Here is a 21,372-nt window from a genome sequence, read left to right as displayed (position 1 = left end):
AAAGGGCAAGGCTTAGTGGCTCTCCTGGGTTGGGTAGTTGGAGGGAATACAAAAGGTTAAGAAGGGATTGGCTCGTCTCTACTTTGTGTTTAGACTTGTTTGTTTAATTTTGTTTATTTATCTCCTTTGTATCACATTTGGATGGTACGTTGTTCAAATTTCTTTAACAAATTATATTATTCTATGGCAAGTGTCTGCAGCTTCAGGGAGAGATTTTTAATACATTTGTGAGAATCGGTAATTTTCCTGAATTGTTTTATTAAAACGATTGACAACCAACATCATATTATCACTACAATCCATCTTTGTGTATGGAACAAATATTAATCCCATTTGTAATTACTGGATCCAAGGGCATTTTTTTACCCCACTGATTACACCATAATGTTGGATTAACCTCGATGTGAATATGAATCTTTCTGTTTCCTGAAAATAAAACTAAGTATCTCCTAAAAGAACATATCCTTTAATTACAGAAAAGCTTCGGCCAACAACAGATTGTCTGCTTTGTCACTTAGATTCCAACTAATAACAGCTATTTTGCAAATCCGATCATTATTACTCTACAGTGTAATCAAACAAAGACTGTCATAATAAAGTTGGGCTTGAGCTGCTGTTGGTCTCTTTTCAGTGGAAGTCACTCTTTATTCTACTCAGATTGGCTCTCAAATAGATTCACAGGGAACTGCTTTAAACCAACCTCACCTTTTTCACGTTATTGATGTGCTTTCTACATCCAGTGCCCTCATTTATTTCCTATTTTTTTCTTTCCACACCACCTCAATGTTCCACTGTGCTGCTGTGCCCTGTTTTCTCCCCAAACTCTACCACAGAGTAGAACAGCGAAACAAGCTTGTACTAAACAAATGGAAATGTTCAGCTACCATTGCTTTTAATGATGGCTGGTGCAGCAGCAAACCAACTGAAGCCAAAAAGGCTGATCTGCTATGCACTGAACTGAAAGTGTAAAATATCCTGAGAATATCACTTCATTGTCTTGAGATACAACAACAGACAGAGGATCTCATGATAAACTTTTGAGTATCATCATGGATTGAGAAATGTAAAGGTGAATCTGTTAGCCTCGTCTGCTCCCGACCTATAAATGACAGAATACAATTATAAAGCTTTTTTTTGGAGCCAAAGCCTAATCTCATGTTATTTTGTACAAGCCTGTATTAAAAGAGAATTGCATTTATCTGTGTAGATTGCTTACCTGGAAGGCAAAGTTAATTAAATCACGGTATTTACAATGTGAAGAGTAAGGATTAGTTGCACTCCTGGGAGTGGGCGGTTTAAAGGAAGGAGGGATTAGCTTTAGCCTCTTGTTATTTAATTTATTTCTATTTGTATTAAAGGCATTTCATTTTCAGTACTTCTTTTGGATGATGTGTCATGCTAAGAAGACATGTAATCCATTGTGTCCAGTAGCAAGAGAGAGATCTTAAAAGGTCAGTCAATTACTTTCCCCTTTAAAAGAAACTCAAAGGTGAAACAGGTGAAAGTGATTTACAACTTTTGTATTTGCAGTTGTATAATTACCACAACCAAAAGCATATAAATCAAATTATTGTAGCAAATGGCAAATGTTCCCCATGGTTAGACTATCGTTTTAGATTTTCTTGATAGAGCAAATAAAAGAAAACATTCCTAACCATCAGAAAATCTATGGTTAGGAATGAATATATATTCTTGTAAAAAAAAAATAACTTTAAAACTAAGCTGTACTCTTTACTCCTCATATATTTACAGAAAGGTATGCACAGGATCTTTCTGGTTGAACTTTGAGCCTAAAGTCTTTGAGCGCCTGTTATTTAAACACCTATCTAAAGTGGTCATCTTAGACTTCTTCCAGTCAGCACACAGGGCCGATAGGTCCGTAGAGGACGCTGAGTCTCTGCAGCGCCTCCCTCTCACTGTTTGATTAGTTTTAGCAACTTGGAGTCAATCAATCGTTATGTCTTTGTTTCTGGACTTTCTAAACTACAGAACACAGGTAGTCAAAATGATAAACAGCCAATCAAAAATCTGCTACATGAACACTGGTGCTCCTCAGGGTTACGCTCTTTCACCTCTCCTGTATTCATTGTATACAAATGAATGCATTACAAACTGCAACTCTGTTAACAAAGTTTACATCTGTTGACTACAACAGTGTTCTCAGCCTACGGAAAATTAGTTCAGGTTGACTTGTGATGTCGTTACAACTTGTAACTGAACCTTGTCAACGCTAAAGAGCTCGTGGTTGACTTTGAGAGAGATGGGAAAGCGTACCCAACACTGACTATTAAAGGTCTGGAGGTGGAACAATGAAACCACGCCCACTTCTACATTACGAAAGCCTAAACGCAGCTTCTAAAAATCAGTAAGAGCTGTTGACATCTAGCTACAGTAGCTTGAAAAATAGGAATATGGCATGAGAAACTGGATTTATTGTTGGTCGGATCACGAATAACATTTGAATAAAACGACTTGGTCCCTAAGCCTCAGTCCCCCCCGCTGGGAGACTGCAACGCATCAATTTATTTTAATGTGGAAAGAGCAGCATGATAAAATAAGATATCTCCACAAATAAGCCACGAAATGCTGGTGGACTTTATATGTGTTTTCCTTTTCGAACATAAGAAACCAATTTTTCTCTTCAGATTCTCTGCCTGTTGTTCCCCATGAGGTTTAAATGTAAGACTGCCCTTTAAACAGAAAGGCTTGAGTGTCAATGTGCATACAAGAATTCATTATATTTATATTGTTAGTATAGTGGTATAATATCATTGCAATACAATACAAAAAAAAACAAATATTCATTCAATATAAAATTTATTTTAAATCAACACATTTTCTTTTTCCCTTGTTTGTCATGGAAAGACTAATGTTGTTGATAAACATATTTGTCATAGTTTTATTGAACCACATAAACAATAATGTGCAGAAATGGAGAAAATATGTGATGAAGTAAATGGTGATTTCTTTCCTTTGACACTTTTCTTCTCTTATTAGACATAGACATTTTCACATGTCACACATAGACTTGTGACCTTGGAGAAAATTGTGTTTCAGACAAAAGGAAGACCTTCTCCTCGTATTGGTTCAGAGAACAGCGGAGGAAGGAAAGTGTCCTTCAACTCATCAAAACATCCATCCATCCATTTTCCGTAACCTGCTTATCCAGTTAAGGGTGTGCTGGAGCCGATCTCAGCTGTCAATGGGCGAAGGCAGGGTTCACCCTGGACAGGTCGCCAGTCTGTCGCAGGGCTGACATATAGAGACAAACAACCATTCACACTCACATCCACACCTACGGGCAATTTAGAGTCTTCAATGCACCTAAGCTGCATGTCTTTGGACTGTGGGAGGAAGCCGGAGAACCCGGAGAGAACCCACGCTGACACGGGGAGAACATGCAAACTCCACACAGAAGGGTTGTCCAGCCTGGGAATTGAACCCGGGCCCCTCTTGCTGTGAGGCGACAGTGCTAACCACTACACCACCGTGCAGCCCTCATCAAAACATAATACAGATTTTCATCACCATGCAGCAAGTCTTTCTTTCTATTGATTAACCAGGAATGAAATTATGAATTAATTCTGTTCATCGCATAGTCAATATTTACATTGGATGTATATAGAGAACGTGATACATCGTCAAGGACGGCTCCTCCTTCATTCCTATGAAAGTAGCTCAGTTACGAGTGAAGCAAAACAAGTTTGACTTCTGAGTACAGAATTCAGATGAAAATACCGGATCTTCCGCATTATGGGGCCTATAGAGCAGGTGCACAAGCGTTTTGAATAGCCCCAACCTTCAGCCCGGCCTCGTTCTTGGGCTCATTCACATGAACGCATTAGGGTGAATAACTCCTGATTTGGCTATTGGTGCATTTTACATTCAGAACCTATTGATTTAAATTAGGGCAAGTCACCTTTTTCATAATGGGAAGTTACAAAAATGATTTAGAATACAGACGCCTCCTTCCCAACGTGGGGAAAAGTCTTTTTGGGCCCCATGGCATCATATGATTGACCCGGAATATGTAATTCCACTCTATGACAAATTATGTTTAACCATTTTCTTTATTTTCAATAAAGAAAATCTCAAACTTTTGCATGAGCCAGACAGCCAGATAGTTGTCAGACACTTTTCGGGGCCGGCAGATGCTGCCCTATGATTGTCCAGTCTGCTTTGAGGTCCAGGATCAAAAGGTCAAAGCAGTTTAGTTCTTTGCGGCGACAGGGTTGGGACTTTGGAATAATTCTCCACTCTAATACGGCTTGTCCTTTTATACAAGAAAGATATAGAGAAAACTGAATGTTCTCAAACAATCCGACTGAGACAGGATGAGGCCACCAGTTTAGATAGAAAGAGCCTGTTTGAGGATCCAGTCATGGAATTGCCTGAGGACATATCTGTTGATCTTGTTGAGCCACATCTTTTGAGCTTTGAAGGAAGTGTCTGCCAAATGTTGGATCCTTTAAGTGCTCGTTCCTCCCAGAGTTGGTCCATCTGGTGCAGCACCAGAGTGTCAACCGGATTTAAAATCCTTTTCCAAACATCCCCATGTGGGGTTACTGTACATATCAGGTGGGTTGGCGGGTTTGACAGATGGATACTATTGAATAACATTGTCTGATGGCTATGATGCATTTGTTTATTTAAAAAAAATGATTTGGGTTAGATATGTGTGGTGGAAAATAATACTATCTATCTATCGATGTCCCGAGATGAGTCCAAAGTGAGCGATGAAATAACAATCAAATGACATATGCCATGTAGCGTTTACTCTGTTCACATTCAGTATTATTTCACACTTTTATTTATTGTGCTGTTTTATGTCGTTTATTTGTTGTCATGTGGTTGTTGTTTTTTTAAACTTATATCATCAACACAGTTTTTTTTCCAAAATGTCTTGTGTTAAATTGTAAATGTTATCCAAAGATTACATGCATAAGTGTTTCATCATCACCTACAATTAATTTTGATGTTTTGTAGTTGTAAAGTATCTTCTCCATTTCCTTCTGCATTGCATTGAGGGACAATAGAGAACCTTTCTAGTATGCATTCCCAGTATTTTTGAGTATATTTACTTTATTAAAATTAATTGTATAGAACTGGGACACAGACTTAGCATTGGTGTCCCGTATGTGTGTGTCAACTAGCATTAACCGGTTTAACTGAGGCTGATGGGATTTTGGGTCATTATTTTTGCAGGTATTTGGTGATATAAAATAAGTATTAGACAGTATGACACAAATATCTGTATTAAACTTTATTGCAATACATCCAAGAGCTGTTAAGTTACTTTATTTTAAATTATCCAGAGAGCCATGCAGCTTATAACATATAACATGCAACCCTGCTGTGCTGTTAAACCCACAGCTCTTGTCGCTGGAATAGAGGCCCTGTCTTTTTGCAAAAAGCACATTATCAGTGGCCGCTCCAGTAAATATTTCTTCATCTCCCCCTTCATCTTGCCTTCCCTCGCCATGATTATTATGAAATTATTTTGAAAAAAAAATTATAAGAGAGAGCTCTTTTGCACATGTGTGGCATCTTGGCGTTAAGTGCCAGGATATGAATCCACATTGTGTAGCTCAAAAACCATCTGCGAAGACGATCAACTCTTACTTAAATCGCAATGTAGCAGTGTGCTGGGGTGTCCACTGGATACGGTGGAAGTAGTGGGAGACAGGAGGATGATGGCCAAGCTAACATCCCTGATGGACAACCTCTCCCACCCCATGCAGGACACCCTGGCAGCTCTGTGCAGCTCCTTCAGCCACCGGCTGCTTCACCCCCGGTGTGTGAAGGAGAGGTACCGCAGGTCCTTCCTTCCTGCTGCTGTCTGGTTGCACAACCAGCTCTGCTCCCAGTAGACCACATGACACTAATACACTGTGCAATACAATATTTATAATAGTTTCTGTCTGTATATATAATATTTCAGTTACTGTGGATTCTCTACTGTTCTTTACTGTTTTATAACTGTTTTTTATTGCTCATTTGCTTATTTATAATACTTATTTTGATCTTGTGTTTTTTTTATTTACTATGTCTCTTGTTAGCACTATCCTCTTTGCTGCTGTAATCCTGTAAATTTCCCCGCTGAGGGACTAATAAAGGATTATCTTATCTTATCTTATCTTATCTTATCTTATCTTATCTTATCTTATCTTATCTTATCTTATCTTATCTTATGTAAACAATCCATAAAGTCTTCTAATGGCCTCTACATTTCCCCTTGACTATACGTGTCTTGGCACCACAAAATAAACACCATCCCTCCACAAACAAATACTTATGAGAGCGAGAACACTAATGCCTCTTTAGGATCCCCTTCAACGTATGGCTTGCAGGCTGGTGGGAATACGATGTGTTACATCAAACCTCGCTCACACAACTCACACTCACCCTTATTAGAGAGCATGTTCTCGAGAATGAGACGTGTGACAAATCTGAAAGTCCTCACAGTGTTCGGTGATAGACGCAGGGGTTACAGTAGTTTGCTGTTAACTTCTATGCTATTTAATGTACTTAATGTACTACTTATGTGCCTTTATGTTATGCTACTTTATACTTCCAAAGCCCTGCTTTTCAGAGGGTTACTCCACTACCTATATTCGATGGCTTGGGTTATTTTTCTGTTCAAGATTTTACATAAAAGAAACTTTGACAAGCTTATAAAATGTAACACATTGCCCATTGTCATGTTTCAGATGACTATGAGTTGTTTTGAGGATGTTAGCAGAAGGTTAAACTAAACTATAAGCAAGATTTTCTCTCAATCTGTGATGTTTGCCGGAATTGTAGCTCGCTAGAGCCTAGATTCACAGTTGATCTTCTTAAATGTATGCAATAATTCAATAATTGCACCCAATAAAACGGCAAAACAACTTTTTCGATGAGTAACTTTAACCCACTACTCTGAGGGGATTTGTGTTTGCCTCCAGTCTTTCCTTTGTTTTGCCTCTAATAGGTAATCATGAAAACAGCAGGCTGCAAACTCAATAATAAACATATAGTTAATAACCTCTCTGACAGTGTGAATCAAAGTGATCATTATCTTTGTAAAGGTAGAATTTATGGCAAAGATGTTGTTTTGGAATCAGTTCATCCTTGTGTCCAAGTGGTTACAAAGAGGTATATATATATCCAGATGTACAGACGGAAGGACAGACATTTAATAAACATAATGCCTCCAGACACGGCTATCTCAGGGGCATGAAAAAGAAAAAGAATATGTGCTTTAATGCTTTAATTTAATTGGTCATCTCCAGTGTCCAATCATTGCTGGGAGAGAGATGGGAAAAAATACTGATCTGAAATGCAGTTTTCATCTGCTGCAAACCAGCATCGTAATTGATGCTCAGATGCTAAGCCAGTGTTTTGTAAGCTCAAGCACAGCAATAATTATCTGGAAAATAAAGATATATTCTATTATATTCAATTCATTGTATTATTATGCGCCATCGGTGTGTGGATGTTGTATGAATGTTAGTTAGACTTAGAGTCCTGATGTGTAGGTTGGACCTTGCATGGTAGCCTCTGTCATCAGTGTATGAATGGGTGAATGATATGTGATGTAAAAGCACTTTGAGTGGTCGGAAGACTAGAAAAGCGCTATACAAGTACAGCCCATTACCATTAACATATAAAACAGTATAACATCATATAGAAAAATATAGTTTAGTATAATATAGTGGATAAAAAATAGATTATTATGCAACAGAATGTAACTTTTCTTCTCTTAATAAATCCAGTAAACATTTTCAAAACTTATTTATATTAATATTTACTTAAAACCTGTTAACTCTTAACTCTCTTAAAACAACTTGTTCATGTTAAACATGTCAAGCATGAGAAACCCACCTTTTCACAACAATAGATATAATGTAACTCCTCCGGCAACATCTGTGGCATTTGACCCTCTCCCCGCTAAAGTTTTAGATAATCGATGCCATCGCACTTAATCGCCTCAATAGTATAAACAGTTTCCTTTACTTCCTTGGATGTGCCGCTAAACTGAATCTTATTTATCTAATTTTAGTCTCACTGCACATGTTACTTACCGTGGACATATCATTCGGTAAAACAACATTCCGTCTCACTGCTAAGCCGAGGATACAGTTATACCTTTCACTTAAATCACATGATCTAATCACACTGCATTTCTGTTAATCAAATGTCAAGGACTGGATGACAGCTAACTTCCTACATTATGTAGTAGTAAAACAGGGATTCACTTAATTCAATAACATTTTATTTGTATAAACCACAAATTTGCCTTAGACGGCTTTAAAATCTATAAAACATACAACATCCTCTGTCCTTGGACCGTCGCATTGGAAAAGAAAAAAATAACTCTCTAAAAAAACCCTCTAACGAGTGGAAACGAAGTAAGAAACCTCAGAAAAGAGAAACACAGGAGGGATCCCTCTCCCAGGATGGGCAGAAATGCAATTGAGTACATGTGTATTGAATAAACATGATAAATAACACCAAAGTTAATCCATATGACAAAAAAGGATACATATAATGAGAGTAATAAAAGCAATAGTAATAGCAGCAGTAATAGTAGAATGAATGACTACAACTAATAATAAAAGCGGCAGTGGATATTGTTATGGCCAGACCGTCCCTCCTGTGATTTTCCATTGTTTGCTTAGGAAGGTGCCTAACTGAGTGAAATGACCCGGAAGTATCCAAGTGGCCGCCAGGATAACAGCTGTTTCTCTAAATGCTAAGGAAAGGTGCTTCAATGCACTGGAACATTGTTTACCAAAGGAAAGAAGATAATGCTGCCATTTCTTTACATTTCATATGTATGTATTTACAGTTGAATCTACATTTTTTTTTTTCTGGAAACAGTATTGAGCGTTAAGTGTGACAGCAGCTGGAAGGAAGGACCTTTGCTTTCTCCTTCATACTGTCACTCAAGGAGCTCTTTATGTGCTTTATGTAATCCTTCTTTTTTGTAGTTTTACCATTGCAGACCTACATCAGTGACATCCATCGTCATTACGTAGCCTAGTAAAAGTAAAGTCGGATTCTCTAAGGATATCTAATTTCTAATGACTTCCCCTTCATGTCTTTCCTTGACCCCATGATATTGTCATGAGTGGTTAGGAATAGACGTTAGGAGGTCATTTTTGTCTCCTTTTGTCTCCTCGCGGCTCCCTCTTGATTAGAATTCATTCACTTCACCTGTTCCAATCTGGTCAGCTGCCTTCCAATCTTCTCATCCACTCAGCTGTAGTATATCTACTCAGGCTTTCCATCCACTCGTCAGCCAGATGGTTATCTCAACCAAAGTGGTTCTTGGCCGCTCAGCTATTGTGTATTCTGAGTTTATTCTTTGTGTGATCGCTTGCCTGCACGTACCCTGTCTCTCAGTGTCTCCAGGATCATCCTCTCAGGTTCCCCAGCCTGCCTGCCTCGCCAGCTCATTCCCAAACATGCCACCCGCATACTCCATCCACCATCTCCCTCTCACCCTCGGTCACCGCGACTCCATCCCGAGCTCTTGCCATTCTCACCACCCATTATCCCTAAAATAAACCTTTCAGTTATTTAACTCCCCTTGTCTTTGTCTGCATTTGGGTCAAAACTTACACAGATATAACAGAATGATAACAAAAGCAGTAATAACTTACTGCCAATGTTAGGTCTATGGCTAAAGAACTTGGGGTAACGTTTTTCCATCGCCGGGCGAATTGTCGGAGGAGTAACAGGCGGTTTAAAAAAAAAAAAAAGCCAAATGGAATGGGAAAATCAAAGCGGGTTTAACATTTAAGTGTTTTCATTTAGTTTTGGTGTCTACCTCTGGGATACAGCCACTTTTTAAAACTTTATCTCATCCAGAGAGATTACAAACAGGTATATTTGTCTCTTAGTTTCTCTGAAAGCGATAATACCACATTAGCAGTGCAATAACGTTGGCTCATGCACAGCAGACTATAGGGCTGGTAGATTTTTTTTTTCTTTAATTATTATGACGTTATTCTCATTTGTGATTTATTCCAATGCTACAACTTTGTTCTCTGTTTTTATAGAACACAAATATATGGGATATTTTTTGAATATTCATATTTTTTGAACATGAAATCATGCTGAAACACATAAGAGCTATTTAAGTCATGGGGTTTGGATTAATTATAAATAATTATGAATAATTAAGATATACGGCTCTCAATTTTGCATGTCATACAAAATACATTTTTAACCCGGAAAGCACTCTGCGCTTAAGCTTAAAAATAATTGTTATTTATATAATTATTTACTACTACGTTAAGTTGTGGTAAGCCAGTTTCAGGGACGTCTACATAGTTATTATTGTTAATATTAATAGCAAAACTGTTGCTTTTCCTGCTATGATAATATGGAAAGAATAGCAGGTCAATTAATAAATACAGTGGTGTTAAAAAATGTTCCTGAATAGCCTCAACTACAATAATTGGTCTTACAGGATTCTGTAATGAAGTGAAATTGAAAATACAGAGAGAATTAATTAGGTGTTGCATCCTTTGTACAAAACGTGAACTCATAGGAGCTGTGTGTCAGGTGTGTGTGGCATTTGTATGTAAATGTGGGTGAACGACATGAGTTGTAGTGATTGGTTACTTTGCTGGAGACCCCAGGCGATTTACTGCTTCCAGATGTGTCAAACAGGACCTCTATGATTTATTAATGGTATGACGATGCAAAAATTTCAAATATAGGCAGTATTGCATTTCCATGTTCCAAGTTCATGCAGAAGATGGTAGAGTTACAGTTCTATAAATAAGTTATGAGTTAGTAGTAGTTTAAGTAATGGTATTTAAGTTGTCCCTTATTTATATATTTTTTTTGCCTTTTCAATTCTTCATGATCAAGTTTTGGCCTGGCTATGACCAAATAGGTCATGAATAAATGGAACAACCCAAAAGAAAAATGCAAACTACCATACCTTTTTATCTCATTTTCTGCGTGAGACTAATAAGCTTGGTTTGCTATGTTAATATGCAACTCGGATATCCATTATCCGGGCCGCATGGGGGCTTGAGCCGATCTCAGCTGACATCGGGCAAAGACAGGGAACAATTCACACTCACTTTCACACCTAGAGGCAATTAAGAGTCATTAATTACCTTAAACTGCATGTCTTTAAGAAAACATGACGTGGGGATAACTCCCCACAGAAGGTGAAGGGCAGTGCTAACCACCACGGCATCCTGCAGCCACCAAATAAATAACACTAGGTGTGCTAAAATTGTAAATTATCTACAGAATAAACTGAACCAGAGACTGCTGTACAGTAAATATAGATTTTATTGAGAATTCATGGAATAAAAGATGTGTGTCCGCTCATGTGAGTTTGGATAGAAGGCCTAAATGCAGGTCATTATATAGGAGGGATAGAGTGAATAATAAAATTAACACATAAATCAAGTCAATGTGCTGTGCCCTCTTTAGCAAAGCACAAAGCACCACAAGAAAAATAAAACAGAAAAAGGCCCATTCAATTGATTAGTTAAAAGGCACACTAAACTCTAAAACTCTAAAGTCTGGGATAAACAGTGGTTGGCTCCTCTAGTGTCTGTTTAAAAACTAAAAGAACAATGTTCCCTCCCCCAGTTGAAGACATGCAGGTGACCGGAATATATATTTACTAAGAGCCATGTTAGTATTGTTTTAAGAAGATTAAAAACATATTTTTTCATAAAATGATAATTCCGCATTGCACTAATAAGAAGGCCATCCCTAACCTGTAGGAAAAGACCAGTACGATACACTCAGAGAGATATTCTCCAACTTTAATTGTTGCTGTGACTGAAAAAGCACATTTTATCAAGCAATGCGTAATAATGCATTAGTGGTATGAGTTAAATCATTCATATTGTACAAGAGCTTGTTTAAACAGTTTTTAAAGCGGTTGTATTGTTGTTGTACAGGCCTCTGAGTTGAAGTTGACATGATGAGACAGATGTGAAAATATCATATATATTATATATATAATTTATATTTAGGGGGTGTTGGATATTAATAAAGGGGTAGGCCTTCAGTGCCACTGTAACACTATTTCTGGAGAACCATGATATTCATGTTATAAAAGGGCGGCTGTGGCGTAGTGGAGAGCAAGGTAGTTCTCCAATCAGAGGATCGGTGGATCGATACCCGGCTTCAGCAGTCGATGTGTCCTTGGGCAAGACACTTAACCCCAAGTTGCTCCCGAAGGCTTGCCATCGGTGTGGACTGGATGTGAATGAATGTTAGTTAGAGTCTGATGGTGGCACCTTGCATGGTAGCCTGTCATCAGTGTGTGAATGGGTGAATGATATGTAATATACTACTGATTGTAAGTCGCTTTGGATAAAAGCGTCTGCTAAATGACTGTAATGTAATAAAAGGAAATTTTGTTTCTTTTACAATATTTTGTAGAAATTTTGTTTCTTTTACAATATTTTGACCAGACACATTTTAGATTAGTGTACAGATGTGAAGTGATCAACTGAGCTTAGGGTAGGGTGTTGCACTACCAACAGTTTTTGGGTTTTATAGCCTGGCTGTTATCATGGTGCACTACATGTGGCCTCTGTACTGGGGGTGTTGAGCAATACACAGCGTCCTGTGTGCTTGAGCCCTTGTGAGTTGATTCTTACAAGAACGACCAGCAGGAACGTTTTTCCCGAGAGCACAATTCAGTTGTTTGCATTTTTTGCGTTTCAGAAAGGCAGCTTGTGTGTCTCTGCGTGTGACAAACTGCACTAATTAGCTAATCTAAATGTGTGTCGGCCTGGAAGCAATCAAGGGTTGCCATGGTGATGATAACTGCTCAGTGACAGGTCCTCTCATAGAATATAGGCTGAGGTGCACATCTCATACCGCTGTTTCCCAGCCCAGAAAAAAAGCTGTGGCTCATATTGTTTTGTTTTTTTTTGCTTGAGGATTTAATTCATATTTTAAGTAAATGTTTGGTGTGTACAGTAAAAAATTCGGGAGCATGGGAGCACGTTATATAACTTATATTATTGGCTGTTCTCCAGAAATTTGATGAATAAGAAAAGAAATAGCACATGAACTTATTGAGCTGAACGTTTTATTGTTTGACTGGGGTTTCCAAGGTGTAGAAAAACGTTGCAGAGTAATAGAGATTTATTTTGCTGAAAATATCAAGGACGTCTGACAAGTGCAAGAGAAATACACGGCTGCTACATCTTTTGTCTCTCCGCCACACATCTCATAGACTAGTGGGTATTTTCTGCCTGGCTCAAAAGTGGCTCAAATTTTTCATCTGTTTAGATTCACCTGTGTGTGTCACTGCTGCTTCCCTCTTCTCCTTCTCCAAAAACTTCTGGCAAAAGAATAAAAGTCTCCCGTGCTTGGAGTGCAGATATCACCTGATCTGTTATGTGTGTCTGCAATTTCACAATACGCTCATAAAGCCACGGCCAATTCATTACCTCAGCGATGTCAAACGAGCCAGTCTCCCACATGAATTTCTAAAACAAATATACCAAACCTTTATTCATTTAATCCTTGACTATACCAGGCCAGTTTGGGGTGGTTCTGACTAAAGGGCTCTCCGAGGAGCTGGAGCAGGTAATAATAATACGATGCAGCAGGATCCTTAACTTTCTATTTTCTTCTCTTCCATCACTGAGTGAAATGCGTAATGAGTCGACCCTGCATGACCTCACCAACATACTCAAAGACAGTTCATCCCCCCTGCACGGTTTCATGAATTCTGCCTCAACCATCCACTTCCTCATTTCTTATGAACAGGGACATTTTTGTGCCCAAGAGTTGGACTAAAACACATGAACGCTCTATTATCACTCGCACTCTTGTTTTATAGATGACTTATTTTTCTCCTTTAATTCTTCTTGCTCTTTCGTTGTCTGAAATTGTTTCTATAAATAGTTTTAATTTATCTTCAACTACCAAATATTTATGTTGTAAATGTTGCTTACTGTGTGGGGCAGTTCAGGATTCATTGTTTACTGTGGTTTTTAATGCTTCAGTACGCTGCCTTGTCAAGCTTCAATAAATTGAAAGATTTAAGCCATTCTGCTAACAAAAACCCTTTAATTACATGCCCACATTTACACATTTACAGTGGGGATTTAAAATTAACACTTAAGGGGACCTTTTGGATTCCTTGACACCAAGTAGTGGGCCATTGTTTGGTTATAATTGTATGTTCTGTTCAATACCATGTGAACATTGTCCTGAGCCACATAATTAACTGAAATTAAATTAAGTAAAGTGGTTTAGAATATCTATTACATATCTGGTTTTGGTGTCATTTATTTATGCTTCTGCTCTGCTCTCTCTGTCAGGCTTAGCCCCCCCCCCCCATCTCAAAATGCACAACACTCTTGAAGTGCAAGCAGGTAGGCCGCTGTGGTGAAATATTTGTGAGTGAAAAGCCAATACTTTATCAATACATCCATATACATGTAAACAAAGGTAAAACCTCCTTCAATTGACTCCACCCGCAGTCTTTCATCCACCTTTTGTAAACTTCTCTGCTGGCTGAGACAAAGCAGCCAGGAGGACAGAGGACAGGAGGAATGACGGACAATGTCTCTGTCCTTATTCTTTAAGAACTTCACTCAGAAATGTTATTTATTTTAATAGTCGTTTCCACTGAGGTATTGATGACTTTATGTAGTGACATTGCCGTAGTACAATAAACTATTCCTGGGCAAGAAACAGAAATAACTTCTAATCCTATATTTAAATGTAATTGTTTTTAAAATGCTATATATGTTTTCAAACACAATTATTAAGTCATGTAGAAAAACTGAGAATGGCCCCCATAGTTTTTCAACAGGTTTGGAAAGGGAGCAGTGATCTGAGTGGTATTTAATTGGTTGCAACCTGCCACCCACCACTAGATGCCACTGAAACGTACCAATTGTTCCTTTAAGGAAAGTCTCATCCATTCATGTCTCCAGCTCGACAGAGATAATAAAGGTGTTCCTTCACCTTCCAGCTGTTCCCCGTCTCCCCCCTCTTACGCACGGAGACATCCAGAGAGGAGTAAGTCTCCATGGCGGCGGACCGTCGGTCTGACTCTGCGGACGCTGGATGATGAGATGAACCTCTTACTGTTAAATTGTAACTTATATCATTGATGTTATTTAAAAAAAAAATAAAAAAAACTCTATAAAGTGGTGGATAATCTGAAAAGCTGCGGACGAGGCAGAACACCGTGTTCATGTTCTGTTTAATTGGCTCATCTTCACCTGTCGTAAAGAGCATCCGACCCCACACAGGTAGGTCCTCTTCATGTGTTGTATACATTTACCTGCGTTAGTGGGGAAAACAACAAACCGTACATCATACAGTCACATCCTCAGTATGTAGAGTTAATTGAGCTTACATCACTGCTGCACAGACACCATTTCATTCCAAAGGCTCGGGACAGTCCAATAATGGCTGGTTTTAACTTTCTGAACTATAGCTTTCCAGCAGCCCCTTGTTGAACCTGTGGACTACCTTTTTCTTTTCTACAAAATAAAACAGAAAGAACGAAATATGACAAATTACTAAAACTATTAAGAACCCAATAAAAAGTCTGCTCTGTATTCTCTCATACAGCACTATTTGTTATTTATGTATTTGTTTATCCCTTTTTGAAAATGTTGGCGGTTATTAGGAGTTTGAGTGAGTGCAAAAATATAGTTGTTTTTTTCAAGTTAGTACATTTAGAATAACAGAACAGAAATATTCTGAAATAAAACGTATTGGTTTTAATTGTCAGGCTGTGTCAATGCTATTTCCCCTTCATGTAGCACAATGCTTTAGTTCCTCTATAAAAAAAACAAGTGAGGACATTATGATGATGTGGACAGCAAACGGTGTCATTCATGCATGTATCAAGGTCTCTACAAGTGTGGTCCATGAAGAATTGCAGGGGGTTTGTTTTTGCTCCCCAGCGTAACGGATTTGAAATAAAACGATGACTATCAGGGTTAAGTGTTAACCTTGAGCTGTTATTTTGCAGGAGAAGTGTTGTTCTATTTATGTAAAGCAGTTCAACCTCTGTGCATGCCGTGATCAGTGGCACTGTGGAGGTTGTTTGTGCATTCAGCCCTCCTGTAAAGACTGATTTGGTGGGAAGATCACAATGTCCTCACAGTTTGTCGCCTTCTTTAACATTTCATTTGAGAACAGAATGATCAGAAAAGACAGTGGAGTGTTTCACTTTAAGCGAAATATAGTCTGACTCTCTTTCAAGATTGCTGGTAGTTGCTGGTGCGTACATTTTATGATGTTATACTTGTGTGGTATTAGAAAAAAAAAAGATGGCTAAATCCTTTGTCTATATGTAATCTGACAGGGCTGTACTTCAGAAAGATGTAATGTAATGGAGCTTGGACAGTACATGATTGAGGGGCCCCTCCTTAACTGAGACATCAACATTAACGTTTCTCACACCCGACTCGATGTTGCTTTGCATTGACATATCCCAGACTGTGGAAAAGAAATGTTACACCAGCTTTTAAAAAAGAAAACAATTATTAAAAAACGATTGTGGCAAATTTTGAAAATAATTGACTATTTGTTCATTATGATCAGGACTGATGTTGATTAAACGATTTAACTAAGTGAAAATGGAAAACAAGATCGATTTTTTTTTTTTATGGCAGTTTTTTGACACTTGAGCAACTTTTTAAAGTGCGGAACAAGGGTTCAACAAAATTGTTTCAAGGATCAGCAGGTATTTATCCCGAGAGAAGGAAGGAGACTTTGCTGAGAATTCCTGATGAATATAAAGTCCTAAATTCACAGGATTCAAACCGAGTAGCATCATGAACAGCTGTGAAGGACAAAATAAGATTATCCCTTTACTTGTCCCACAGTGGGGAAACTTGCAGGATTACAGCAGCAAAGTGAATTCTGCACAAACAATAGACATCAGTAAAAAAAAAAGGAATCAAACAGTAAAGGTATAGTAAAAAAGTTAACCGTAAAAAAAACATCATAAAATCGGACTGAATGTTGGGTTTCACATTATTGCATACAAGAAGTCTTGATATATATTGATATGAAATAATGGCCACAAAATCACATTTCACCATTGATTTTGTAGCACATAGTGATGCAGATGGCTGTCTGTCACAAGATCTTGTGAGGTGACTGATGACATTTAATTGGGTTCAGCAGCTCCAGGGGTTTACTGTATCTCAACAAGACATCGCCACTGCTGTCCAGCTGTCTACACTGTTCAGAAAAACAAGTCACACTCACATAAGAAATTGCTGTGCATGACATTAGAGGTATTATATGGAATTGCTACTTCAGGGTGAACTGCCTTTACACTATATAGGCTATAAGCACAACGTTGAACGCCCATCTCTACTGTCTGCATTTGGGTCCTTCCCTGGTGGCCGCTCTCCTCCACAGCATGGTGACAGTATGAACTGAGTCAATATGGACACAGCAGATGGTTAACTTTCAGAGGAACCTTATAATGTGGCTTATACCCTTCTGTGTCTACAGTGAGTGGAGGATGACAGCCTTTACAGTGGCATGCCAGCATGCCAGGAACTGTCTTCAAAGCCATTGGTTGGAGTAATTCCTATCTGGGTGAGCAAAGGGCTTGATTAGCCTCCAGCCTGCCTCCAAGTCCGCTAGCTCTAAACGCTGGCCTGCTAGCTTTCAGCCTTCACATTCCGGCCTGCCAGCAACCAGCCTTCAATCCAGCCGTACCTGGTGGCAGAAATAAATCTTATGTATGCGTTATTGGGCTCAATGTAAACCTAAAAGGGGGGTCGGCATGTGTGTGTGACCACATCACCGCTATCTATACTTAGCATTGTTACACTCTGTTTCCATCTTCAGTCTGACTTTGACTATCGATTTCCACGAGGGAGGAGGGTACAATTTTTTCAAACTAATCATTTGCCATCATACTTTTTGTCTCAACAACCTCAAAAACGTTAATATCGTCTGTAGGTCATGTCACAATGTCAGATAAAACATTCATAATCAAAGGTCTGGACCCAGGGAAGGGCAGCAGCCCAGGTAGGCTTATTTTCCACTGATCTGTAATGTGGACAAGATTATGGACCAGCAGTGATACAAGTAAACATGATAAGTATTGAGGCTTAGCATGGACCTCTGTATGGGGACAAATCTTTTTGATCAAAAAGTTATATTTTAATGCTTTTTAATAATGCACTCTGACACATAATACAAATTCTAAATTTAAAGGTATAACCTCAGGAACTTTTCTTTACTTTGCAGATAAATATGCATTGTGATATAAAAATACTTTGTCCTCTACTGTAATATATGCAACTCAGGTTGTAGGGCTAAGAAATCTTGTTCAGAATTCCTCTGATATTAGCTGCTGAAAACCTTCATATAAAAATTTGAATTCAGAGAAAGGTGGACATCTCTCTCAGACACACATGGATTCCATCTTTAATCACAACACAACGATATCTCTTCCTGGACTGTTTACACATTCAAATGTTCAAAAGGAAATGAAAACTGGTCCTTGTCTATAAGGAGTAAAAGGTGCTACACACACACACACACACACACACACACACACACACACACACACACACACACACACACACACACACACACACACACACACACACACACACACACACACACACACACACACACAGTTTTGAAAGACCTCCTTTCCTTGTGGCAGGCTGTGATGTGAAGAGGAGTACCTATTTGAGCTTCACATTGGCTTACATTTAAAATCATCTTCAGGGTTACGTCAAAGCGGCCAGGGTGAAGCCTCGGCAATATGACTTGGCAACACTGATGCCTTATTGCCTGTAACCATAGAGACTCACCTCTGCATGGGCATGTTAATAGTCTGGACAAAGAGTTAAACATCACTGTTTTGCCTCCTCCATGGTGGAATGATACATAACTCAGGACACACTGTCTGAAACTGAGCGAAGGCAATGTTACTTTAAGGTTTTGTTTTGTGTCCATGTATTTGTGGTGTACAAAGATCTTCTCCAGCTATATTTGTGTCATAAGAAACTCATATATTCAAGTAAAGACAACTTAAACTGACTGACTTATGTTTGCATTCATCTAAGTAACATAACAAGTTTTTAGAAATTGAGGACTTTTCCTTAACGTTGACTGCTTAAATATAGAAATGATAACCAGATGTTTTTTAGAATATGTCACAATATATAAACAGTCGGTGTACAGCTGCTGCCTCATGTTTTTCTTCCTGAGTTTGACATTTCTAACCTCCCAAGGGAGAGCTGTAATTAGTCTACCTCAGCGTCATGCCTTTAGGTGGACACTCATGTGAGCTACCACATTGAATATTAACAAGTAATAACCATTACATAAACATCCTCCAGTAGTATTGGCACCAGTAGATTGTAATACAATGCAGTCACATGTCATGTATTTTGATCAAGACTTGTGACTTTTATGAGCACGTCATATCCACTTAGTTCATGAGTTGTGTTTGAACAGACGCTGTCATAAATTGACTTTTAATCCAGTTTTTAGATCTATTTTTAATCAGATGAAATATTACTCTTTTTAATTGGGCATCTGGATCTTATGTTATCACAGAAACAAGCTGAGCAAACACTACCGACAGTACAGTTCACAGCCCTGCTGGGATGTCTAGTGTCTGTCGACCATTTTTTAACAAGAAACTACTCTAATTATACTACTTCCGCTGAATCAGGACTTTTGGACATTCAATTGAATCCACACATAAAGAAAAAAATGATCAGGTCTGATACGTCCAAAGCTGGCTCGGTCCTGGGCCGTCGGTGGTAAGTTTCTCCTCTATTCCAGGTTGGAAATCTAGTGTTTTCTGACTATATCTGTTTATCCCCTGAATTTTGTCTCCTGAATGTTAGATCCCTTGCCAATAAGTTTATATCTGCCAGGATTTTTTCGTGACAAAGAATGTTGGCTATTTTATTATCACAGAATCATGGACTATTCCTAAAGAATGCATCCCTCTTATTGAGTCATCCCCCATGAATACTTATTTTTCCCCAGCCTAGATTGACAGGCAGAGGGTTGGCCTGGCCATCACAGAGATGTTTTCAATTGTTCCCTAATATCCATGTTTGCAGCCACTATTCCTTGTTAACCTCTGATAGATTATTTTAATTTCACCCAATTTGCGAAGCAACCGAGCCATGACAAAAGACACACACTAGACCTTGTGCTCTCCAATGGTTTCTGTGTGGATGTTAATTGAATTTTCAGTCTCGGATCATAAGGCAGTGCTTCTCCAGGTTACACTCCTCTCTCATTATCACAACCTCCTCTTACTCTGCTCCTCTCTTCTGTGGGGTGCCCCAGGGGTCTATATTGGGTCCCCTCATGTCTACCCTATACATGTTACCTCTAGAAATCCTCATATGTTATCACAATATCGAGTTTCATTGCTAAGCGGATGATACATAGTTGTCTATCCCCACTAAGCCTGTCACCTCCACTGTTTCATGTATCATATCCTGCCTTGCCAACATAAAAAATTGGATGTAAAAAAAAATCCTCACAAAGCCCGCAACCTCGGTGTCATTTTTGATTCCAGTCTGACTTTTTATGTTCAGGTGACCAACTGCAGTCCTGCTTTGCTCAATTGTGACAACTGTTTACCTGTGAGTTTTAGAATTGATTCTAAGATTTTACTGCTCACTTTTAGAGCCTTGAATGGGCTATCTTATCTTGTTCCATCTTGTTTGGCCTCTTTGATTCTCGATCTTATTCGCTTTTATGTTTTTATTGTGAAGCACTTCGTAACTTTGTTTTGAAAGGTGCTATATAAGAAAGGTATTATTAGTTATTGTATTTTTTGTACTGGAAACTGGAAACACTTTGTAAAGTGCAACTATAGACCCAGTGATGCTGTATTAATCCTGAGCAGAAGGTAAGATAGCATATGTGCTGTGCAGTCATGTTAACTGTGTTACTAAGAAGGTAATAATGGACATCAGTGCCAAAATTAGGACAAGGCAAGGTTGTCATGACAAGGTTAGGTCATTTCTGATTATCAAATGGAGTTAACTTAATATTCAGGCCATTGACCTATATATTTGCCAAGAGACAGAAATTCCTTCTACAATTACCACACTACTACAATCCTTCCAAGCTTTTCAAAGATTTTGCAGATGAAAAGCAGTATGGATACTGAAAAAAAGTCTACAGAAATGGCTGTTCTTCAAGTGGTGGACAAAATTCTAACTGCTTCTAATAACCTATTAGGTTTACCTCATACAACCCCACTTCAAAAAAGCGTCTAAATGCAATAATGCACTGCCTAAATTCAAGTTGCCTGTGTTATCGCAGTGAATTTGGAGTTTCAGGCTGTTTACTTATTATTTTGGGGTCGAGCACTGTTGAATTATGAATAGTATCTTCTTA

This window comes from Anoplopoma fimbria, chromosome 13, assembly GCF_027596085.1.
Source record: "Anoplopoma fimbria isolate UVic2021 breed Golden Eagle Sablefish chromosome 13, Afim_UVic_2022, whole genome shotgun sequence".
In the NCBI taxonomy this organism is placed as follows: domain Eukaryota; kingdom Metazoa; phylum Chordata; class Actinopteri; order Perciformes; family Anoplopomatidae; genus Anoplopoma; species Anoplopoma fimbria.
Note: the sequence above shows the minus strand (reverse complement) of the source record.